Raw genomic sequence first — 24,611 nt, 5'->3', positions numbered from 1 at the left:
TGAGGGGGACGTTGGGGTGAGGGGGGTGTTGGGGTGAGAGAGGTGTTGGGGTGTGGGGACTGTTGGGGTGTGGGGGGTGTTGGGCTGTGGGGTGTGGGGTGTTGGGGTGAGGGGGACGTTGGGGTGAGGGGGGTGTTGGGGTGAGAGGGCTGTTGGGGTGTGGGGACTGTTGGGGTGGGTTGAGGGGGTGTTGGGGTGTGGGGGTATGGGGGGTGTTGGGATGTGGGGTGAGTGGAGTGTTGGGGTGTGGGGGGGTGTTGGGGTGTGGGGGGTGTTGGGTGAGGGTGGTGTTGGGGTGTGGGGTGTTGGGGTGTGGGGTGAGGGGGATGTTGGGGTGAGAGGGGTGTTGGGGTGTGGGGGGTGTTGGGGTGTTGGGGTGAGGGGGATGTTGGGGTGTGGGGGGTGTTGGGGTGTGGGGGGTGTTGGGCTGTGGGGTGAGAGGGGTGTTGGGGTGTGGGGTGAGGGGGATGTTGGGGTGAGAGGGGTGTTAGGGTGTTGGGGTGAGGGGGACGTTGGGGTGAGGGGGGTGTTGGGGTGAGAGAGGTGTTGGGGTGTGGGGGCTGTTGGGGTGTGGGGACTGTTGGGGTGTGGGTTGAGGGGGTGTTGGGGTGTGGGGGTATGGGGGGTGTTGGGGTGTGGGGTGAGGGGGATGTTGGGGTGTGCGGGGTGTTGGGGTGTGGGGGGTGTTGGGCTGTGGGGTGTTGGGGTGAGGGGGACGTTGGGGTGAGGGGGGTGTTGCGGTGAGAGGGGTGTTGGGGTGTGGGGGCTGTTGGGGTGTGGGGTGAGGGGGATGTGGGGGAGTGTTGGGGTGTGGGGTGAGGGGGTGGTGGGGTGTGGGGGGTGTTGGGGTGTGGGGGGTGTTGGGGTGTGAGGTGAGGGGGGTGTTGGGGTGTGAGGGGTGTGGGGTGAGGGGGTGTGGGGGTGTTGGGGTGTGGGGTGAGCGGGTTGAGGGGGGTGTTGGGGTGTGGGGTGAGGGGGTGTGGGATGATGTTGGGGTGAGGGGGTGTGGGGGGTGTTGGGGTGTGGGGTGAGGGGTGTAGAGGGATGTTGGGGTGTGAGGTGTGGGGGGTGTTGGGTGAGGGTGGTGTTGGGGTGTGGGGTGTGGGGTGAGGGGGTGAGGGGAGTGTTGGGGTGTGGGGGGTGTTGGGGTGTGGGGGGTGTTGGGTGAGGGTGGTGTTGGGGTGTGGGGTGTTGGGGTGTGGGGTGAGGGGGGTGTTGGGGTGTGGGGGGTGTTGGGGTGTGGGGGGTGTTGGGGTCGGGTGTGAGGGGGTGTTGGGGTGGGGGTGAGGGGGGTGTGTGGGGTGTGGGGGGTGTTGGGATGTGGGGGGTGTTGGGGTGTGGGGGGTGTTGGGGTGTGGGGGTGTTGGGGTGTGTGGTGTGGGGGTGTGGGGGGTGTTGGGGTGAGGGGGTGTGGGGGTGTGGGGGGTGTTGGGGTGTGGGGGGCGTTGGGGTGAGGGGGATGTTGGGGTGTGGGGTGAGGGGGTGTGGGCTGAGGGGGGTGTTGGTGTGTGGGGGGTGTGGGGTGAGGTGGGTGTGGGGTGAGGGGGGTGTTGGGGTGTGGGGTGAGGGGGGTGTTGGGGTGTGGGGTGAGGGGGGTGTTGGGGTGTGGGGTGAGGGGGGTGTTGGTGTGTGGGGGGTGTGGGGTGAGGTGGGTGTGGGGTGAGGGGGGTGTTGGGGTGTGGGGTGAGGGGGGTGTTGGGGTGTGGGGTATGGGGGGTGTTGGGGTGTGGGTGGTTGTTGGGGTGTGGGGTGTGTTGGGGTGTGGGGGGTGTTGGGGTGGGGGGTGTTGGGGTGTGGGGGTGTTGGGGTGGGGGTGCGGGGGTGTGGGGGTGTGTGGGGGTGAGGGGGGTGTTGGGGTGTGGGGGGTGTTGGGGTGTGGGGGGTGTTGGGGTGTGGGGGGTGTTGGGGTGGGGGGTGAGTGGGGTGTGGGGGGTGTTGGTGTGGGGGGTGTTGGTGTGGGGGGTGAGGGGGGTGTTGGGGTGTGGGGGGTGTTGGGGTGTGGGGGGTATTGGGGTGTGGGGTGAGGGGTGTGGGGGAGTGTTGTGGTGTTGGGGTGAGGGGGTGTTGGGGTGTGGGGTGAGGGGGGTGTTAGGGTGTGGGGTGTGTTGGGGTGTGGGGTGTGTTGGGGTGTGGGGGGTGAAGGGGGTGGGGGATGAGGGGGGTGTGGGGGTGTTGGGGTGTGGGGGAGTGTTGGGGTGTGGGGTGAGGGGGGTGTTGGGGTGTGGGGTGAGGGGGTGTTGGGGTGTTGGGGTGGGGGGTGAGGGGGGTGTTGGGGTGTGTTGGGGTGTGGGGGGGTGTTGGGGTGTGGGGTGTGTTGGGGTGTGGGGGGTGAGGGGGGTGTGGGGTGAGGGGGGTGTGGGGTGAGGGGGGTGTGGGGGTGTGTTGGGTTGTGGGGGGTGAAGGGGGTGGGGGGTGAGGGGGGTGTGGGGGTGTGGGGTGAGGGGGGTGTTGGGGGGTGGGGTGAGGGGGGTGTTGGGGTGTGGGGTGTGGGGGTGTGTTGGGTTGTGGGGGGTGAAGGGGGTGGGGGGTGAGGGGGGTGTGGGGGTGTGGGGTGAGGGGGGTGTTGGGGGGTGGGGTGAGGCGGGTGTTGGGGTGTGGGGTGTGGGGGGGTGTTGGGGTGTGGGGTGTGTTGGGTTGTGGGGGGTGAGGGGGGTGTTGGGGTGTGGGGTGTGGGGGGGTGTTGGGGTGTGGGGGTGTGGGGGGTGTTGGGGTGTGGGTGTGTTGGAGCGTGGGGGGTGTGGGGGGGTGTTGGGGTGAGGGGGGTGTTGGGGTGTGGGGGTGTGGGGGGTGTTGGGGTGTGGGGGGTGTTGGGGTGTGGGGGGTGTTGGGGTGTGGGGGGTGTTGGGATGTGGGTGTGTTGGGGCGTGAGGGGTGTGGGGGGTGTTGGGGTGAGGGGGGTGTTGGGGTGTGGGGGTGTGGGGGCGGGGGGGGGGGGTGTTATTAAGTGCAGGCGCGGCGTCGCGTCGATCATGGAACCGGCGAATCGCGGGTCCGTTGGGCGTTTCACGATGTGCCCAGACTAGCCTTTGAGAGCGGTTGAATCGCTCCATCTATGGACCTGATGACGCCGTGGTGAAACTCCGCAGTTTTCACGGCGGCGTCAACACTTAGCGTAATTTTGGGAGAAACCAGCCCATTCTCCCAAAATGAGACTATGTCCCCACGCCAGCGTAAACACGGTGGAGCTTTACTCCCAAAATTCCAATTAAAAAGTTGACCAAATTCAATGCCCTGCAGGGGGCTGGCAGGGAGCCAGAGTAAATTTTGCAGCTTGAGCTGCTGTTGCTAATTGGCTGTTTGACTTTTAATTTGGCTCTGTTTAATTACGTTTGCTCAAGAGTCGCCAGGTATCTTTCGACACCGCCACAAGGTTCAGAACCGAATACTGATCACAGACTCGATACACCAGTTAGTAAGTTCAAAAGCAATGCTCATTTATTTACACACAGTCAAATCTACTCATGCATAAACTCTACAAACTAAACTACCACTATTACTAAAGCCTATACTTAGCTTTGGGCGCCCACTCAGTCAGTGGAACAATGGCCGTTACTCGGTTCTGAGGCTGCTGGGTTGAGCTGTTTACAGGGTAGCAACTAGGAGCGTCTATCTCGTAGCGTGCATTGGCTTGGAACTTACATGGTCTGGTGTAGCTGCTAGGCAGGTCTCTCTCTTCGGTGAGAGCCAAAGCCAAAGGAGGAAGATTCTCCCTTGGGGGATACCTTTTATACTGAAAAGGGCTTCGCGCGCTTTTGGGCGGGCCTTGAACTTGGCCTCAACTAATTGGGTCTTTCCCAATCATCGGTATCGATTTTCCTCCAATAGAGGGGTGGTTCCCTGATCGCTGGGCGTGTCCTAAGTGACCGTTGGTCTTCTTTGTTTTAGTCTCTTCTGGCGCCGGGGTGTTGCCTTAACATTGTGTATCTAAATGTTTCCCCTTTGTCCCCGGAGATGGCTCATTAGGATGTAGATTGCTTGGCAGTGTCTGTCCTGTCTGAGAGCTTAAGGTTCTAATCAACAGACAGACCTTACACCTGCTTGTTTCTTAGTATTGTCCAATTTTCCCTGCATTCTTTGCAAGTGTCCATTTTGTAATCGGGATGTGGCCGTCCCAGATGGTTACACTCCCTCCTTGTGATCCTCAACGCGAAGCGTGAAGGACCACATTACTACGTTGTCTTCATCTTCTGACCAAACGGGGCACCCGTACTTAGGCTCTACACTGTCCTATCCTATGCAACACAATTTTACCTAAACCATTTTAAATACATTCATTATCATAAAAACTCTACGGGGCGCTATGACATTAATGCATGCATTACAAAAAAAAAAAATTGGAACCGCTAACTATTCTCAATAAACTATCCTTACTCAAACAATCCAAAAATAATCTATACATCTTAAACTGTACAAAATAGCAGCACACAAATTTCTCTGGCCTGGCAGTCAGACACAGAGCTTGACATCTCTTTATTCCATAGAATACATAAAGAAAATGGATGCTCTTTAATCCGTCCCAATGGGTTCGGGGGTCTGGTGAAATCCGAAAATGGGGGACCTAAACCTGTAGACCGGGGTGCGAGAGCGATATGCTCTCTTTTGCCATTTCCTGACTCTAAACGTTTGCACGACACTGCAAAGTATCACCAGCACTAAGAGTGCTTCGACTACATGTGAGAGTGAGTACCAGGTGATAAACATATCACACCAGGTCGGGGTATTGCTAGCTGTCACTGGCTAGTTATCTCGGGGTTCCGTGTATTACAGGGGTGAGAATCGTTTACGGTTTGTGGGGTAGGGGTCAGGGGGGTAGCGTCCGCGCGCAACTGAAGGGATCCCGCTAAGATCCATGTGAACACGAAGGCTGTCTTCATCTTTGTTGGTCTTCTTTGTCTTCCTCTGGGGTTCCTGGGTTTCTGGAGTTCTGTGGACACAAGCATAATTTCTGTTATTATCTTGCTGAAGATCTCGTATGTCTGTCTGTCTGTCCTTTATTGCCAATTTCCCTTTATAATTGGTCACCATCTGTGACTCCCTCATTTTTAAAAAAAAACAAATATTTGGACTAGACATCTGAGAAAATACTGCCGTACTGTGAGCCGTCTCGCAGCCTGCGTGATTTACCATCCCAGTGTTTGAGGATGTAAATAGCATAGGGAAGCAACCTAAAACCAAACAAAAGAATTTCGAACGTGCTGAGCCAAAATGGGGTGTGTATGGGCTGCGGCGGGTAAGAAATGGGTGGAATCCCCGGGTAGGACGGTGATCAATGCCGTATGTGCTCTACCCGAGCGTAGCTGACCAGAGGGGGGGGGTCCTCAGGCAGGGCGGGGACCAGTGCCGTTTCTCCACTGCCTGAGCAACCGGCAAGAATGGGTAAAAATGTGGTCGTCGTGGGGGCTTCCTCTCGAATCAGGAGAGTAACTATAAGTCGTGTCTGTCGACAAACTAGTTCCTCTGAACTGTTGTCTGGGGACAAACTTGTACCTTTAAACTGGTTTCTGATGACAAATTAGTTCCTCTGAACTATTGCCTGGGGACAAACTTGTTCCATTAACAGCCAGGGGCGTTAAAGGAGTGGTGGCGTGGGGCCGTGGAAACTTTCGAGTTAACGAACAACACTTAACATTAACAAACAAACATACAGCAAACATGCTGCAGGTTCCATCAGAAAGGACATCGTAAATCACATTTGGACTGGGTGTAACTAGCATATGGAGGGAGTGCAGCGTGACCGAAGAAGAGAGGAAGGAGGAGTGAAACAAAAATGAAGTGGCCTTGCTGAGGTGTCCCTGCCATGAGAAGTGGTGGGTAAGCGCTCACAGTTTGCATGGGGCAGCTGGGACCTTGTAGCTGCTGTGGGTGGTGTTCTCTTTCATATCTGGGGGCTAGTCTAGTTGGTGGGGGTCTCCTGCAGTCTCGGGCGAAGTGTCCTGACTGCCCACAGTTGTAACATGACCCCTGGGGCACGTAAGGTGGAGCAGGCTCTCTGGTGCATTGCTCCCTTGGGTATGGTTCCCTGGGTGGGGGGTGTCATAATATATATCAGTATATTATGGTGCAATCACATATATACACAGATGGACATGCAGTAGGACCAACCAGCATACATAACACCGCAGCCAATCACCAGTGAGAGCACACGCACTATAAAGACAGGGGGCAGGAGAGTTCCTGCTCATTCGAGTAGCAGCCAGCTCAGAGCACAGAGCTCACAGCCTGCAACACAGACATTCACCATGAGCTGAGTGCCTCACCATAGCTAGTGATAGGAAAGGGTCCACAGTTAAGCTGGTATTGCTCATACCCACGTTTACAGTATGTTAGCATCGTTGAACAGTTAATAAAATAGCGTTACACCACTTCCAGCATTGTTGGCTTGTCTGTGAACCAGAACACCCAACACGACAGGGGGTCGGGGCTGTTGGTGTCGTTGCTGGTTCGGGGGGCATTGGTGGGCTGATTCCGTTGCTGTTTCAGGGGGGCTTGACATTCTCGTGCGTAATGTCCTAACTGTCCACAATTGTAGCATTCCTGAGCTTTGGGCTGGGGTGGGCTGTTCCCGCCCTCATTTACCCATGCGGGGTTCTGGTGTGCCTTAACTGGGTTCATTTCTACCTGCTCTTCATCGGGTGTTATAAATGCAGTTTTGCCTGCAATTGATTGCTCCCAAGCGCAGGACAATCTCTTCAAAACCCATTTTTCATTGTGGGCCTCATCTGAGGGGTCATAATTTGTGCAAGCTTTTCGTCCTGCGTCTGTGGCGTGGGAGACTAGAATTCGGGTCCATTTGGCCATATTATCTGGGGACAAATGGGCGCGGGCTAACTCTCCAAAAACTGCGGTAAAGTGAATCCACAAACGTCCAGCAAACGCTGTGGGGTGCTCTGTCTTCTTTTGCCTACACTTATTTAGGCCTTCTACGGGGTCTCCTCTGTTATAGCCGATCGCATCTGGGATCGCTGTGTGCATCTCTTGGAGTGTGCCTCCCCCTACATTCTGTGGGTCGGGAAGGGCTGCTACGACTGAAGGATCGAGGCTTAAAACTGTGAGCTTCACTTGTTCCTTTTCGTCCAGGCCGTACATGGTCGCCTGCTGTTTAACTCTAGCGAAAAATTGGTGGGGGTCTGAAGTGGGAAGGGACGGTGTAATTTTTCTACATGCGTCCCGTAATTGGGTCACGGTTAACGGGGTTGTGTAAAGGAAATCTGCTTCTCCTTCTCCTGCGGCCCTGCGGTGTGTGGTCACAGGGTTCATGGGGGCGTATTCTGCCTGTTCGATTGGGGGTTGGGGCGCTTTCCTTTTCTGGGGGTTTTCCTGCGTACATGTCCCATGTACGTATCTATGGGCAGTCTCGTTCAATTCCTGCCAATCGGGGCCGTTTTCCGGATCTAATTGGGGTCCGAATGTACTCTGGAATCCATTTTGAACGGAAAGCAGAGATTGCAATTCTGCAATTTACTTCCGGCACTTTGCGTGATCTACGGAGCTCTGCCTTTGTTCCGTCGTGGAAGTGTGGAGTGCAGCTCGTAGGGCTGCTTTTAAATCATTGCATTGTTTCTGCAATTTCTCAACTTGCTGTTCCGTCTCTGTCTTACCAAGACCGCACGTTGCGTGTCCTGGTCGGCCTTATCGTATTGTGTCTGAAAACTGTTCGAATGCACGAGACAAGACTGATGTGCCCACTTGGCATCATCCACCTCTCTGTCCCTTGCTGCTAACTGCTCTTTTAAATCTCGATTCTCCTTCTCTACCTCACTCACGTCTACCTCACTGTTTCTGTCTCTCTCTCCTCTATCTCTCTACGGAGTGTCCTAACGACCTCCTCTGTGCCTCGCAATTGTGCCAAACAGGACACGATTGCCATCGGCTTGCGAGCTTTCCCTAAGCTCTTCTTGTGTATCTCTGACAGGTTCTCCAACCAAGTATGTCCTATTCTCCATGGTCCTGTTTCCTCATTATTGCAGAATTCACTCCAAAGGGGCCATCCTTTCCCTTTGAGATATTTCCTGCTCTCATCTTCCCAAACGGGACACTGTCCTACTCTACGGGTCGCTGCGATCTCAAATTCCTGGGGGTTCATAAGGCGTTCCATTACCTTCATTGCCATTCTCTCCAACTAGGTTCTCTACTGAATTTGGAACAGGGGGTGATAGAGTGGTGATGTAAACACGGGTACGGCTTACGCTAATTTATGTTCCCTCAGTACTGACCCTCTGACAGTGCGGCGCTCCTCAGTACTGACCCTCTGACAGTGCAGCGCTACCTGAGCACTGACCCTCCGACAGTGCAGCGCTCCCTCAGCACTGAGCCTCCGACAGTGCAGTGCTCCCTGAGCACTGACCCTCCGATAGTGCAGCGCTCCCTCAGTACTGACCCTCCGACAGTGCGGCGCTCCCTCAGCACTGACCCTCTGACAGTGCGGCGCTCCTCAGTACTGACCCTCTGACAGTGCAGCGCTACCTGAGCACTGACCCTCCGACAGTGCAGCGCTCCCTCAGCACTGACCCTCCGACAGTGCAGCGCTCCCTGAGCACTGACCCTCCGATAGTGCAGCGCTCCCTCAGTACTGACCCTCCGACAGTGCAGCGCTCCTTCAGCACTGACCCTCTGACAGTGCAGCGCTCCCTCAGCACTGACCCTCTGACAGTGCGGCGCTCCCTCAGTACTGACCCTCCGACAGTGCGGCGCTCCCTCAGCACTGACTCTCTGTCAGTGCAGCCCTCTCTCGGTACTGACCCTTCAACAGTGCCGCTCTCCCTCAGCACTGACCCTCCGACAGTGCAGCGCTCCTTCATCACTGACCCTCTGACAGTGCAGCGCTCCCTCAGCACTGACCCTCCGACAGTGCGGCGCTCCCTCAGTACTGACCCTCTGACTGTGCGGTACTCCCTCTGCACTGACCCTCTGACAGTGCAGCGCTCCCTCAGTACTGACCCTCCGACAGTGCGGCGCTCCCTCAGTACTGACCCTCCGACAGTGTGGCGCTCCCTCAGTACTGACCCTCTGACAGTGCGGCTCTTGCTCAGCACTGACACTCCGACAGTGCAGCGCTCCCTCAGCACTAACCCTCTGACAGTGCAGCGCTCCCTCAGTACTGACCCTCTGACTGTGCGGTACTCCCTCTGCACTGACCCTCTGACAGTGCAGCGCTCCCTCAGTACTGACCCTCCGACAGTGCGGCGCTCCCTCAGTACTGACCCTCCGACAGTGTGGCGCTCCCTCAGTACTGACCCTCCGACAGTGCGGCGCTCCCTCAGCACTGACCCTCCGACAGTGCAACTCTTGCTCAGCACTGACCCTCCGACAGTGCGGCTCTCCCTCAGTACTGACCCTCCAACAGTGCAGTGCTCCCTCAGTACTGACCCTCTGACAGTGCAGCTCTCCCTCAGTACTGACCCATGACAGTGCGGCGCTCCCTCAGCACTGACCCTCTGACAGTGCAGCGCTCCCTCAGCACTGACCCTCCAACAGTGCAGCGCTCCCTCAGTACTGACCCTCCGACAGTGCTGCACTCCCTCAGTACAGACCCTCCAACAGTGCGACGCTCCCTCAGCACTGACCCTCTGACAGTACGGCTCTCCCTCAGCACTGACCCTCCGACAGTGCGGCTCTTGCTCAGCACTGACCCTCCGACAGTGCGGCGCTCCCTCAGTACAGACCCTCCGATAGTGCAGCGCTCCCTCGGTACTGACCCTCCGACAGTGCGGAGCTCCCTCAGTACTGACCCTCTGACAGTGCCGCTCTCCCTCAGTACTGACCCTCTGACAGTGCGGCGCTCCCTCAGTACTGACCCTCCGACAGTGCGGCATTCCCTCAGTACTGACCCTCTGACAGTGCGGCGCTCCCTCAGCACTGACCCTCCGAGAGGGCGGCTCTTGCTCAGCTCTGACCCTCCGACAGTGCGGCGCTCCCTCAGCACTGACCCTCCGACAGTGCGGCGCTCCCTCAGTCCTGACCCTCCGATAGTGCAGCGCTCTCTCGGTACTGACCCTCCGACAGTGCAGTGCTCCCTCAGCACTAACCCTCCGACAGTGCAGCGCTCCCTCAGTACTGACCCTCCGACAGTGCGGCGCTCCCTCAGCACTGACCCTCTGACAGTGCGGCGCTCCTCAGTACTGACCCTCTGACAGTGCAGCGCTACCTGAGCACTGACCCTCCGACAGTGCAGCGCTCCCTCAGCACTGACCCTCCGACAGTGCAGCGCTCCCTGAGCACTGACCCTCCGATAGTGCAGCGCTCCCTCAGTACTGACCCTCCGACAGTGCAGCGCTCCTTCAGCACTGACCCTCTGACAGTGCAGCGCTCCCTCAGCACTGACCCTCTGACAGTGCGGCGCTCCCTCAGTACTGACCCTCCGACAGTGCGGCGCTCCCTCAGCACTGACTCTCTGTCAGTGCAGCCCTCTCTCGGTACTGACCCTTCAACAGTGCCGCTCTCCCTCAGCACTGACCCTCCGACAGTGCAGCGCTCCTTCATCACTGACCCTCTGACAGTGCAGCGCTCCCTCAGCACTGACCCTCCGACAGTGCGGCGCTCCCTCAGTACTGACCCTCTGACTGTGCGGTACTCCCTCTGCACTGACCCTCTGACAGTGCAGCGCTCCCTCAGTACTGACCCTCCGACAGTGCGGCGCTCCCTCAGTACTGACCCTCCGACAGTGTGGCGCTCCCTCAGTACTGACCCTCTGACAGTGCGGCTCTTGCTCAGCACTGACACTCCGACAGTGCAGCGCTCCCTCAGCACTTACCCTCTGACAGTGCAGCGCTCCCTCAGTACTGACCCTCTGACTGTGCGGTACTCCCTCTGCACTGACCCTCTGACAGTGCAGCGCTCCCTCAGTACTGACCCTCCGACAGTGCGGCGCTCCCTCAGTACTGACCCTCCGACAGTGTGGCGCTCCCTCAGTACTGACCCTCCGACAGTGCGGCGCTCCCTCAGCACTGACCCTCCGACAGTGCAACTCTTGCTCAGCACTGACCCTCCGACAGTGCGGCTCTCCCTCAGTACTGACCCTCCAACAGTGCAGTGCTCCCTCAGTACTGACCCTCTGACAGTGCAGCTCTCCCTCAGTACTGACCCTCCGACAGTGCGGCTCTCCCTCAGTACTGACCCTCCAACAGTGCAGTGCTCCCTCAGTACTGACCCTCCAACAGTGCGGCACTCCCTCAGTACTGACCCATGACAGTGCGGCGCTCCCTCAGCACTGACCCTCTGACAGTGCAGCGCTCCCTCAGCACTGACCCTCCAACAGTGCAGCACTCCCTCAGTACAGACCCTCCAACAGTGCGACGCTCCCTCAGCACTGACCCTCTGACAGTACGGCTCTCCCTCAGCACTGACCCTCCGACAGTGCGGCTCTTGCTCAGCACTGACCCTCCGACAGTGCGGCGCTCCCTCAGTACAGACCCTCCGATAGTGCAGCGCTCCCTCGGTACTGACCCTCCGACAGTGCGGAGCTCCCTCAGTACTGACCCTCTGACAGTGCCGCTCTCCCTCAGTACTGACCCTCTGACAGTGCGGCGCTCCCTCAGTACTGACCCTCCGACAGTGCGGCATTCCCTCAGTACTGACCCTCTGACAGTGCGGCGCTCCCTCAGCACTGACCCTCCGAGAGGGCGGCTCTTGCTCAGCTCTGACCCTCCGACAGTGCGGCGCTCCCTCAGCACTGACCCTCCGACAGTGCGGCGCTCCCTCAGTCCTGACCCTCCGATAGTGCAGCGCTCTCTCGGTACTGACCCTCCGACAGTGCAGTGCTCCCTCAGCACTAACCCTCCGACAGTGCAGCGCTCCCTCAGTACTGACCCTCCGACAGTGCGGCGCTCCCTCAGTACTGACTCTCCGACAGTGCGGCGCTCCCTCAGTACTGACCCTCCGACAGTGCGGCGCTCCCTCAGTACTGACCCTCCGACAGTGCGGCGCTCTCTCAGTACTGACCCTCCGACAGTGCAGCGCTCACACAGTACTGACCCTCCGACAGTGCAGCGCTCCCTCAGCACTGACCCTCCAACAGTGCGGCGCTCCCTCAGTACTGACCCTCCGACAGTGCTGCACTCCCTCAGTACTGACCCTCTGACAGTGCGGCACTCCCTCAGTACTGACCCTCCAACAGTGCGGCACTCCCTCAGCACTGACCCTCTGACAGTGCGGCGCTCCCTCAGCCCTGACCCTGCGACAGTGCGGCGCCCTCTCAGTACTGACCCTCCGACAGTGCAGCGCTCCCTCGGTACTGACGCTCCGACAGTGCAGCGCTCCCTCAGTACTGACCCTCTGACAGTGCGGCTCTTGCTCAGCACTGACACTCCGACAGTGCAGCGCTCCCTCAGCAATAACCCTCTGACTGTGCGGTACTCCCTCTGCACTGACCCTCTGACAGTGCAGCGCTCCCTCAGTACTGACCCTCCGACAGTGCGGCGCTCCCTCAGTACTGACCCTCTGACTGTGCGGTACTCCCTCTGCACTGACCCTCTGACAGTGCAGCGCTCCCTCAGTACTGACCCTCCGACAGTGCGGCGCTCCCTCAGTACTGACCCTCCGACAGTGTGGCGCTCCCTCAGTACTGACCCTCCGACAGTGCGGCGCTCCCTCAGCACTGACCCTCCGACAGTGCAACTCTTGCTCAGCACTGACCCTCCGACAGTGCGGCTCTCCCTCAGTACTGACCCTCCAACAGTGCGGTGCTCCCTCAGTACTGACCCTCTGACAGTGCAGCTCTCCCTCAGTACTGACACATGACAGTGCGGCACTCCCTCAGTACTGACCCTCCGACAGTGCGGCGCTCCCTCAGCACTGACCCTCTGACAGTGCAGCGCTCCCTCAGCACTGACCCTCCAACAGTGCAGCGCTCCCTCAGTACTGACCCTCCGACAGTGCTGCACTCCCTCAGTACTGACCCTCCAACAGTGCGGCACTCCCTCAGCACTGACCCTCTGACAGTACGGCTCTCCCTCAGCACTGACCCTCCGACAGTGCGGCTCTTGCTCAGCACTGACCCTCCGACAGTGCGGCGCTCCCTCAGTACAGACCCTCCGATAGTGCAGCGCTCCCTCGGTACTGACCCTCCGACAGTGCGGAGCTCCCTCAGTACTGACCCTCTGACAGTGCCGCTCTCCCTCAGTACTGACCCTCTGACAGTGCGGCGCTCCCTCAGTACTGACCCTCCGACAGTGCGGCATTCCCTCAGTACTGACCCTCTGACAGTGCGGCGCTCCCTCAGCACTGACCCTCCGAGAGTGCGGCTCTTGCTCAGCTCTGACCCTCCGACAGTGCGGCGCTCCCTCAGCACTGACCCTCCGACAGTGCGGCGCTCCCTCAGTCCTGACCCTCCGATAGTGCAGCGCTCTCTCGGTACTGACCCTCCGACAGTGCAGTGCTCCCTCAGCACTAACCCTCCGACAGTGCAGCGCTCCCTCAGTACTGACCCTCCGACAGTGCGGCGCTCCCTCAGTACTGACCCTCCGACAGTGCGGCGCTCCCTCAGTACTGACCCTCCGACAGTGCGGCGCTCCCTCAGTACTGACCCTCCGACAGTGCGGCGCTCTCTCAGTACTGACCCTCCGACAGTGCAGCGCTCACACAGTACTGACCCTCCGACAGTGCAGCGCTCCCTCAGCACTGACCCTCCAACAGTGCGGCGCTCACTCAGGACTGACCCTCCGACAGTGCTGCACTCCCTCAGTACTGACCCTCTGACAGTGCGGCACTCCCTCAGTACTGACCCTCCAACAGTGCGGCACTCCCTCAGCACTGACCCTCTGACAGTACGGCTCTCCCTCAGCACTGACCCTCCGACAGTGCGGCTCTTGCTCAGCACTGACCCTCCGACACTGCGGCGCTCGCTCAGCCCTGACCCTGCGACAGTGCGGCGCCCTCTCAGTACTAACCCTCCGACAGTGCAGCGCTCCCTCAGTACTGACCCTCCGACAGTGCAGCGCTCCCTCAGTACTGACCCTCTGACAGTGCGGCGCTCCCTCAGTACTGACCCTCCGACAGTGCGGTGTTCCCTCGGTACTGGCCCTCTGGCAGTGCGGCGCTCCCTCAGTACTGACCCTCCGACAGTGCGGCGCTCCCTCAGTACTGACCGTCCGACAGTGCGGCACTCCCTCAGAACTGACCCTCCGACAGTGCGTTGCTCCCTCAGTACTGACCCTCCGACAGTGCAGCGCTCCCTCAGTACTGACCCTCCGACAGTGCGGCGCTCCCTCAGTCCTGACCCTCCGATAGTGCAGCGCTCTCTCGGTACTGACCCTCCGACAGTGCAGTGCTCCCTCAGCACTAACCCTCCGACAGTGCAGCGCTCCCTCAGTACTGACCCTCCAACAGTGCGGCGCTCCCTCAGTATTGACCCTCCGACAGTGCGGCGCTCCCTCAGTACTGACCCTCCGACAGTGCGGCGCTCCCTCAGTACTGACCCTCCGACAGTGCGGCGCTCTCTCAGTACTGACCCTCCGACAGTGCAGCGCTCCCACAGTACTGACCCTCCGACAGTGCAGCGCTCCCTCAGCACTGACCCTCCAACAGTGCGGCGCTCCCTCAGTACTGATCCTCCGACAGTGCTGCACTCCCTCAGTACTGACCCTCTGACAGTGCGGCACTCCCTCAGTACTGACCCTCCAACAGTGCGGCACTCCCTCAGCACTGACCCTCTGACAGTACGGCTCTTGCTCAGCACTGACCCTCCGACAGTGCGGCTCTTGCTCAGCACTGACTCTCCGACAGTGCGGCGCTCCCTCAGTACAGACCCTCCGATAGTGCAGCGCTCCCTCGGTACTGACCCTCCGACAGTGCGGAGCTCCCTCAGCACTGACCCTCCGACAGTGCGGCTCTTGCTCAGCACTGACCCTCCGACAGTGCGGCGCTCCCTCAGTACAGACCCTCCGATAGTGCAGCGCTCCCTCGGTACTGACCCTCCGACAGTGCGGCGCTCCCTCAGTACAGACCCTCCGACAGTGCAGCGCTCCCTCGGTACTGACCCTCCGACAGTGCGGAGCTCCCTCAGTACTGACCCTCTGACAGTGCGGAGCTCCCTCAGTACTGACCCTCCGACAGTGCGGAGCTCCCTCAGTACTGACCCTCTGACAGTGCGGCGCTCCCTCAGTACTGACCCTCCGACAGTGCGGCATTCCCTCAGTACTGACCCTCTGACAGTGCCGCTCTCCCTCTGTACTGACCCTCTGACAGTGCGGCGCTCCCTCAGTACTGACCCTCCGACAGTGCGGCATTCCCTCAGTACTGACCCTCTGACAGTGCCGCTCTCCCTCTGTACTGACCCTCTGACAGTGCGGCGCTCCCTCAGCACTGACCCTCCGAAAGTGCGGCTCTTGCTCAGCACTGACCCTCCGACAGTGCGGCGCTCCCTCAGTCCTGACCCTCCGATAGTGCAGCGCTCTCTCGGTACTGACCCTCCGACAGTGCAGTGCTCCCTCAGCACTAACCCTCCGACAGTGCAGCGCTCCCTCAGTACTGACCCTCTGACAGTGCGGCGCTCCCTCAGTACTGACCCTCAAACAGTGCGGCATTCCCTCAGTACTGACCATCTGACAGTGCGGCGCTCCCTCAGTACTGACCCTCCGACAGTGCGGCATTCCCTCAGTACTGACCCTCCGACAGTGCGGTGTTCCCTCGGTACTGACCCTCTGGCAGTGCGGCGCTCCCTCAGTACTGACCCTCCGACAGTGCGGCGCTCCCTCAGTACTGACCGTCCGACAGTGCGGCACTCCCTCAGAACTGACCCTCCGACAGTGCGGCGCTCCCTCAGTACGGATCCTCTGACAATACGGCGCTCCCTCAGTACTGACCCTCCGACAGTGCAGCGCTCCCTCAGTACTGACCCTCCGACAGTGCGGCATTCCCTCAGTACTGACCCTCCGACAGTGCGGCATTCCCTCAGTACTGACCCTCTGACAGTGCGGTGTTCCCTCGGTACTGACCCTCTGGCAGTGCGGCGCTCCCTCAGTACTGACTCTCCGACAGTGCGGCACTCCCTCAGTACTGACCGTCCGACAGTGCGGCACTCCCTCAGTACTGACCCTCCGACAGTGCGGCGCTCCCTCAGCACTGATCCTCCGACAGTGCGGCACTCCCTCAGCACTGACCCTCCGACAGTGCAGCGCTCCCTCAGTACTGACCCTCCGACAGTGCGGCACTCCCACAGCACTGACCTTCCGACAGTGCGGCGCTCCCTCAGTACTGACCGTCCGACAGTGCGGCACTCCCTCAGTACTGACCCTCCGACAGTGCGGCGCTCCCTCAGCACTAACCCTCCGACAGTGCGGCGCTCCCTCAGCACTGACCCTCCGACAGTGCGGCGCTCCCTCAGTACTGACCCTCTGACAGTGCGGCGCTCCCTCAGCACTGACCCTCCGACAGTGCGGCACTCCCTCAGTACTGACCCTCTGACAGTGCGGCGCTCCCTCAGTACTGACCCTCCGACAGTGCGGTGCTCACTCAGCACTAACCCTCTGACAGTGCAGCGCTCCCTCAGTACTGACCCTCTGACTGTGCGGTACTCCCTCTGCACTGACCCTCCGACAGTGCAGCGCTCCCTCAGTACTGACCCTCCGACAATGTGGCGCTCCCTCAGTACTGACCCTCCGACAGTGCGGCGCTCCCTCAGCACTGACCCACCGACAGTGCGACTCTTGCTCAGCACTGACCCTCCAACAGTGCGGCGCTCCCTCAGTACAGACCCTCCGACAGTGCAGCGCTCCCTCAGCCCTGACCCTCCGACAGTGCGGCGCTCTCTCAGTACTGACCCTCCGACAGTGCAGCGCTCCCTCAGTACTGACCCTCCGACAGTGCGGCATTCCCTCAGTACTGACCCACTGACAGTGCGGCGCTCCCTCAGCACTGACCCTCCGACAGTGCAGCGCTCCCTCAGTACTGACCCTCTGACTGTGCGGCACTCCCTCAGTACTGACCCTCCGACAGTGCGGCACTCCCTTAGAATTGACCCTCTGACAGTGCGGCGCTCCCTCAGTACTGACCCTCCGACAGTGCGGCATTCCCTCAGTGCTGACCCTCCGACAGTGCGGCGCTCCCTCAGCACTGATCCTCCGACAGTGCGCCGCTCCCTCAGCACTGACCCTCCGACAGTGCGGTGCTCCCTCAGCACTGACCCTCCGACAGTGCGGCCCTCCCTCAGTACTGACCCTCCGACAGTGCGGCATTCCCTCAGTTCTGATCCTCTGACAGTGCGGCATTCCCTCAGTACTGACCCTCTGACAGTGCGGTATTCCCTCAGTACTGACCCTCCGACAGTGCGGCGCTCCCTCAGTCCTGACCCTCCGACAGTGCGGCGCTCCCTCAGCACTGATCCTCCGACAGTGCGGCACTCCCTCAGTACTGACCCTCCGACAGTGCGGCACTCCCTCAGCACTAACCCTCCGACAGTGCGGCGCTCCCTCAGCACTGACCCTCCGACAGTGCGGCGCTCCCTCAGTACTGACCCTCTGACAGTGCGGCGCTCCCTCAGCACTGACCCTCCGACAGTGCGGCACTCCCTCAGTACTGACCCTCTGACAGTGCGGCGCTCCCTCAGTACTGACCCTCCGACAGTGCAGCGCACCCTCAGTACTGACCCTCCAACAGTGCGGAGCTCCCTCAGCACTAACCCTCTGACAGTGCAGCGCTCCCTCAGTACTGACCCTCTGACTGTGCGGTACTCCCTCTGCACTGACCCTCCGACAGTGCGGCGCTCCCTCAGTACTGACCCTCCGACAGTGTGGCGCTCCCTCAGTACTGACCCTCCGACAGTGCGGCGCTCCCTCAGCACTGACCCTCCGACAGTGCGACTCTTGCTCAGCACTGACCCTCCAACAGTGCGGCGCTCCCTCAGTACTGACCCTCCGACAGTGCAGCGCTCCCTCAGCCCTGACCCTGCGACAGTGCGGCGCTCTCTCAGTACTGACCCTCCGACAGTGCAGCGCTCCCTCAGTACTGACCCTACGACAGTGCGGCATTCCCTCAGTACTGACCCACTGACAGTGCGGTGCTCCCTCAGCACTGACCCTCCGACAGTGCGGCACTCCCTCAGAACTGACCCTCTGACAGTGCGGCACTCCCTCAGCACTGACCCTCCGGCAGCGCAGCGCTCCCTCAGTACTGACCCTCCGACAGTGCAGCGCTCCCTCAGTACTGACCCTCTGACTGTGCGGTACTCCCTCTGCACTTACCCTCCGACAGTGCGGCACTCCCTCAGAACTGACCCTCTGACAGTGCGGCGCTCCCTCAGTACTGACCCTCCGACAGTGCGGCATTCCCTCAGCACTGATCCTCCGACAGTGCGGCGCTCCCTCAGCACTGATCCTCCGACAGTGCGCCGCTCCCTCAGCACTGACCCTCCGACAGTGCGGTGCTCCCTCAGCACTGACCCTCCGACAGTGCGGCACTCCCTCAGCACTGACCCTCCGACAGTGCGGCCCTCCCTCAGTACTGACCCTCCGACCGTGCGGCTTTCCCTCAGCACTGACCCTCCAACAGTGCGGCGCTCCCTCAGTACTGACCCTCCGACAGTGCTGCACTCCCTCAGTACTGACCCTCTGACAGTGCGGCACTCCCTCAGTACTGACCCTCCAACAGTGCGGCACTCCCTCAGCACTGACCCTCTGACAGTACGGCTCTCCCTCAGCACTGACCCTCCGACAGTGCGGCTCTTGCTCAGCACTGACCCTCCGACAGTGCGGCGCTCCCTCAGTACAGACCCTCCGATAGTGCAGCGCTCCCTCGGTACTGACCCTCCGACAGTGCGGAGCTCCCTCAGTACTGACCCTCTGACAGTGCCGCTCTCCCTCAGTACTGACCCTCTGACAGTGCGGCGCTCCCTCAGTACTGACCCTCCGACAGTGCGGCATTCCCTCAGTACTGACCCTCTGACAGTGCCGCTCTCCCTCTGTACTGACCCTCTGACAGTGCGGCGCTCCCTCAGTACTGACCCTCTGACAGTGCGGTGCTCCCTCAGTACTGACCCTCTGACAGTGCGGCGCTCGCTCAGTACTGACCCTCCGACAGTGCGGCGCTCCCTCAGTCCTGACCCTCCGATAGTGCAGCGCTCTCTCGGTACTGACCCTCCGACAGTGCAGTGCTCCCTCAGCACTAACCCTCCGACAGTGCAGCGCTCCCTCAGTACTGACCCTCTGACAGTGCGGCGCTCCCTCAGTACTGACCCTCAAACAGTGCGGCATTCCCTCAGTACTGACCCTCTGACAGTGCGGCGCTCCCTCAGTACTGACCCTCCGACAGTGCGGCATTCCCTCAGTACTGACCCTCTGACAGTGCGGTGTTCCCTCGGTACTGACCCTCTGGCAGTGCGGCGCTCCCTCAGTACTGACCCTCCGACAGTGCGGCGCTCCCTCAGTACTGACCGTCCGACAGTGCGGCACTCCCTCAGAACTGACCCTCCGACAGTGCGGCGCTCCCTCAGTACGGATCCTCTGACAATACGGCGCTCCCTCAGTACTGACCCTCCGACAGTGCAGCGCTCCCTCAGTACTGACCCTCCGACAGTGCGGCATTCCCTCAGTACTGACCCTCCGACAGTGCGGCATTCCCTCAGTACTGACCCTCTGACAGTGCGGTGTTCCCTCAGTACTGACTCTCCGACAGTGCGGCACTCCCTCAGTACTGACCGTCCGACAGTGCGGCACTCCCTCAGTACTGACCCTCCGACAGTGCGGCCCTCCCTCAGCACTGATCCTCCGACAGTGCGGCACTCCCTCAGCACTGACCCTCCGACAGTGCAGCGCTCCCTCAGTACTGACCCTCCGACAGTGCGGCACTCCCACAGCACTGACCTTCCGACAGTGCGGCGCTCCCTCAGTACTGACCGTCCGACAGTGCGGCACTCCCTCAGTACTGACCCTCCGACAGTGCGGCGCTCCCTCAGCACTAACCCTCCGACAGTGTGGCGCTCCCTCAGCACTGACCCTCCGACAGTGCGGCGCTCCCTCAGTACTGACCATCTGACAGTGCGGCGCTCCCTCAGCACTGACCCTCCGACAGTGCGGCACTCCCTCAGTACTGACCCTCTGACAGTGCGGCGCTCCCTCAGTACTGACCCTCTGACAGTGCGGCGCTCACTCAGCACTAACCCTCTGACAGTGCAGCGCTCCCTCAGTACTGACCCTCTGACTGTGCGGTACTCCCTCTGCACTGACCCTCCGACAGTGCAGCGCTCCCTCAGTACTGACCTTCCGACAATGTGGCGCTCCCTCAGTACTGACCCTCCGACAGTGCGGCGCTCCCTCAGCACTGACCCTCCGACAGTGCGACTCTTGCTCAGCACTGACCCTCCAACAGTGCGGCGCTCCCTCAGTACAGACCCTCCGACAGTGCAGCGCTCCCTCAGCCCTGACCCTCCGACAGTGCGGCGCTCTCTCAGTACTGACCCTCCGACAGTGCAGCGCTCCCTCAGTACTGACCCTCCGACAGTGCGGCATTCCCTCAGTACTGACCCACTGACAGTGCGGCGCTCCCTCAGCACTGACCCTCCGACAGTGCAGCGCTCCCTCAGTACTGACCCTCTGACTGTGCGGCACCCTCTCAGTACTGACCCTCCGACAGTGCGGCACTCCCTCAGAACTGATCCTCTGACAGTGCGGCATTCCCTCAGTGCTGACCCTCCGACAGTGCGGCGCTCCCTCAGCACTGATCCTCCGACAGTGCGCCGCTCCCTCAGCACTGACCCTCCGACAGTGCGGTGCTCCCTCAGCACTGACCCTCCGACAGTGCGGCCCTCCCTCAGTACTGACCCTCCGACAGTGCGGCATTCCCTCAGTTCTGATCCTCTGACAGTGCGGCATTCCCTCAGTACTGACCCTCTGACAGTGCGGTATTCCCTCAGTACTGACCCTCCGACAGTGCGGCGCTCCCTCAGTCCAGACCCTCCGACAGTGCGGCGCTCCCTCAGCACTGATCCTCCGACAGTGCGGCACTCCCTCAGTACTGACCCTCCGACAGTGCGGCACTCCCTCAGCACTAACCCTCCGACAGTGCGGCGCTCCCTCAGCACTGACCCTCCGACAGTGCGGCGCTCCCTCAGTACTGACCCTCTGACAGTGCGGCGCTCCCTCAGCACTGACCCTCCGACAGTGCGGCACTCCCTCAGTACTGACCCTCTGACAGTGCGGCGCTCCCTCAGTACTGACCCTCCGACAGTGCAGCGCACCCTCAGTACTGACCCTCCAACAGTGCGGAGCTCCCTCAGCACTAACCCTCTGACAGTGCAGCGCTCCCTCAGTACTGACCCTCTGACTGTGCGGTACTCCCTCTGCACTGACCCTCCGACAGTGCGGCGCTCCCTCAGTACTGACCCTCCGACAGTGTGGCGCTCCCTCAGTACTGACCCTCCGACAGTGCGGCGCTCCCTCAGCACTGACCCTCCGACAGTGCGACTCTTGCTCAGCACTGACCCTCCAACAGTGCGGCGCTCCCTCAGTACTGACCCTCCGACAGTGCAGCGCTCCCTCAGCCCTGACCCTGCGACAGTGCGGCGCTCTCTCAGTACTGACCCTCCGACAGTGCAGCGCTCCCTCAGTACTGACCCTCTGACTGTGCGGCACTCCCTCAGTACTGACCCTCCGACAGTGCGGCACTCCCTCAGAACTGACCCTCTGACAGTGCGGCATTCCCTCAGTGCTGACCCTCCGACAGTGCGGCGCTCCCTCAGCACTGATCCTCCGACAGTGCGCCGCTCCCTCAGCACTGACCCTCCGACAGTGCGGTGCTCCCTCAGCACTGACCCTCCGACAGTGCGGCCCTCCCTCAGTACTGACCGTCCGACAGTGCGGCATTCCCTCAGTTCTGATCCTCTGACAGTGCGGCATTCCCTCAGTACTGACCCTCTGACAGTGCGGTATTCCCTCAGTACTGACCCTCCGACAGTGCGGCGCTCCCTCAGTCCTGACCCTCCGACAGTGCGGCGCTCCCTCAGCACTGATCCTCCGACAGTGCGGCACTCCCTCAGTACTGACCCTCCGACAGTGCGGCACTCCCTCAGCACTAACCCTCCGACAGTGCGGCGCTCCCTCAGCACTGACCCTCCGACAGTGCGGCGCTCCCTCAGTACTGACCCTCTGACAGTGCGGCGCTCCCTCAGCACTGACCCTCCGACAGTGCGGCACTCCCTCAGTACTGACCCTCTGACAGTGCGGCGCTCCCTCAGTACTGACCCTCCGACAGTGCAGCGCACCCTCAGTACTGACCCTCCAACAGTGCGGAGCTCCCTCAGCACTAACCCTCTGACAGTGCAGCGCTCCCTCAGTACTGACCCTCTGACTGTGCGGTACTCCCTCTGCACTGACCCTCCGACAGTGCGGCGCTCCCTCAGTACTGACCCTCCGACAGTGTGGCGCTCCCTCAGTACTGACCCTCCGACAGTGCGGCGCTCCCTCAGCACTGACCCTCCGACAGTGCGACTCTTGCTCAGCACTGACCCTCCAACAGTGCGGCGCTCCCTCAGTACTGACCCTCCGACAGTGCAGCGCTCCCTCAGCCCTGACCCTGCGACAGTGCGGCGCTCTCTCAGTACTGACCCTCCGACAGTGCAGCGCTCCCTCAGTACTGACCCTACGACAGTGCGGCATTCCCTCAGTACTGACCCACTGACAGTGCGGTGCTCCCTCAGCACTGACCCTCCGACAGTGCGGCACTCCCTCAGAACTGACCCTCTGACAGTGCGGCACTCCCTCAGCACTGACCCTCCGGCAGCGCAGCGCTCCCTCAGTACTGACCCTCCGACAGTGCAGCGCTCCCTCAGTACTGACCCTCTGACTGTGCGGTACTCCCTCTGCACTTACCCTCCGACAGTGCGGCACTCCCTCAGAACTGACCCTCTGACAGTGCGGCGCTCCCTCAGTACTGACCCTCCGACAGTGCGGCATTCCCTCAGCACTGATCCTCCGACAGTGCGCCGCTCCCTCAGCACTGACCCTCCGACAGTGCGGTGCTCCCTCAGCACTGACCCTCCGACAGTGCGGCCCTCCCTCAGTACTGACCCTCCGACAGTGCGGCATTCCCTCAGTTCTGATCCTCTGACAGTGCGGCATTCCCTCAGTACTGACCCTCTGACAGTGCGGTATTCCCTCAGTACTGACCCTCCGACAGTGCGGCGCTCCCTCAGTCCTGACCCTCCGACAGTGCGGCGCTCCCTCAGCACTGATCCTCCGACAGTGCGGCACTCCCTCAGTACTGACCCTCCGACAGTGCGGCACTCCCTCAGCACTAACCCTCCGACAGTGCGGCGCTCCCTCAGCACTGACCCTCCGACAGTGCGGCGCTCCCTCAGTACTGACCCTCTGACAGTGCGGCGCTCCCTCAGCACTGACCCTCCGACAGTGCGGCACTCCCTCAGTACTGACCCTCTGACAGTGCGGCGCTCCCTCAGTACTGACCCTCCGACAGTGCAGCGCACCCTCAGTACTGACCCTCCAACAGTGCGGAGCTCCCTCAGCACTAACCCTCTGACAGTGCAGCGCTCCCTCAGTACTGACCCTCTGACTGTGCGGTACTCCCTCTGCACTGACCCTCCGACAGTGCGGCGCTCCCTCAGTACTGACCCTCCGACAGTGTGGCGCTCCCTCAGTACTGACCCTCCGACAGTGCGGCGCTCCCTCAGCACTGACCCTCCGACAGTGCGACTCTTGCTCAGCACTGACCCTCCAACAGTGCGGCGCTCCCTCAGTACTGACCCTCCGACAGTGCAGCGCTCCCTCAGCCCTGACCCTGCGACAGTGCGGCGCTCTCTCAGTACTGACCCTCCGACAGTGCAGCGCTCCCTCAGTACTGACCCTACGACAGTGCGGCATTCCCTCAGTACTGACCCACTGACAGTGCGGTGCTCCCTCAGCACTGACCCTCCGACAGTGCGGCACTCCCTCAGAACTGACCCTCTGACAGTGCGGCACTCCCTCAGCACTGACCCTCCGGCAGCGCAGCGCTCCCTCAGTACTGACCCTCCGACAGTGCAGCGCTCCCTCAGTACTGACCCTCTGACTGTGCGGTACTCCCTCTGCACTTACCCTCCGACAGTGCGGCACTCCCTCAGAACTGACCCTCTGACAGTGCGGCGCTCCCTCAGTACTGACCCTCCGACAGTGCGGCATTCCCTCAGCACTGATCCTCCGACAGTGCGGCGCTCCCTCAGCACTGATCCTCCGACAGTGCGCCGCTCCCTCAGCACTGACCCTCCGACAGTGCGGTGCTCCCTCAGCACTGACCCTCCGACAGTGCGGCACTCCCTCAGCACTGACCCTCCGACAGTGCGGCCCTCCCTCAGTACTGACCCTCCGACAGTGCGGCTTTCCCTCAGTTCTGACCCTCTGACAGTGCGGCATTCCCTCAGTACTGACCCTCTGACAGTGCGGTATTCCCTCAGTACTGACCCTCCGACAGTGCGGCGCTCCCTCAGTCCTGATCCTCCGACAGTGCGGCGCTCCCTCAGCACTGATCCTCCGACAGTGCGGCGCTCCCTCAGCACTGACCCTCCGACAGTGCGGCGCTCCCTCAGTACTGACCCTCCGACAGTGCGGCGCTCCCTCAGCACTGACCCTCCTCCAGCCCCGCGCTCCAGTTGCAGTGACTCCAGCCGGGATATTTGTGATCCTGGCTTTGTGGCG

The 24,611-nt window shown here is 61.0% G+C and overlaps 1 long non-coding RNA gene across 1 annotated transcript; it reads right to left on the bottom strand.

Annotated features, from left to right (window-relative positions):
• Nucleotides 1-3,414: 3,414 nt before the first annotated feature.
• On the bottom strand, nt 3,415-24,604 carry LOC140396066 (uncharacterized). The gene is made up of 2 exons (XR_011936438.1): nt 24,378-24,604; nt 3,415-4,924 (listed from the first exon to the last, which is right to left on the bottom strand). It is a non-coding gene; the product is annotated as an uncharacterized lncRNA (long non-coding RNA).
• Nucleotides 24,605-24,611: the final 7 nt, after the last annotated feature.

The sequence above is a fragment of the Scyliorhinus torazame genome, chromosome 19, assembly GCF_047496885.1.
Source record: "Scyliorhinus torazame isolate Kashiwa2021f chromosome 19, sScyTor2.1, whole genome shotgun sequence".
In the NCBI taxonomy this organism is placed as follows: domain Eukaryota; kingdom Metazoa; phylum Chordata; class Chondrichthyes; order Carcharhiniformes; family Scyliorhinidae; genus Scyliorhinus; species Scyliorhinus torazame.
Note: the sequence above shows the minus strand (reverse complement) of the source record. Positions and strands in the feature narration are given on the sequence as shown.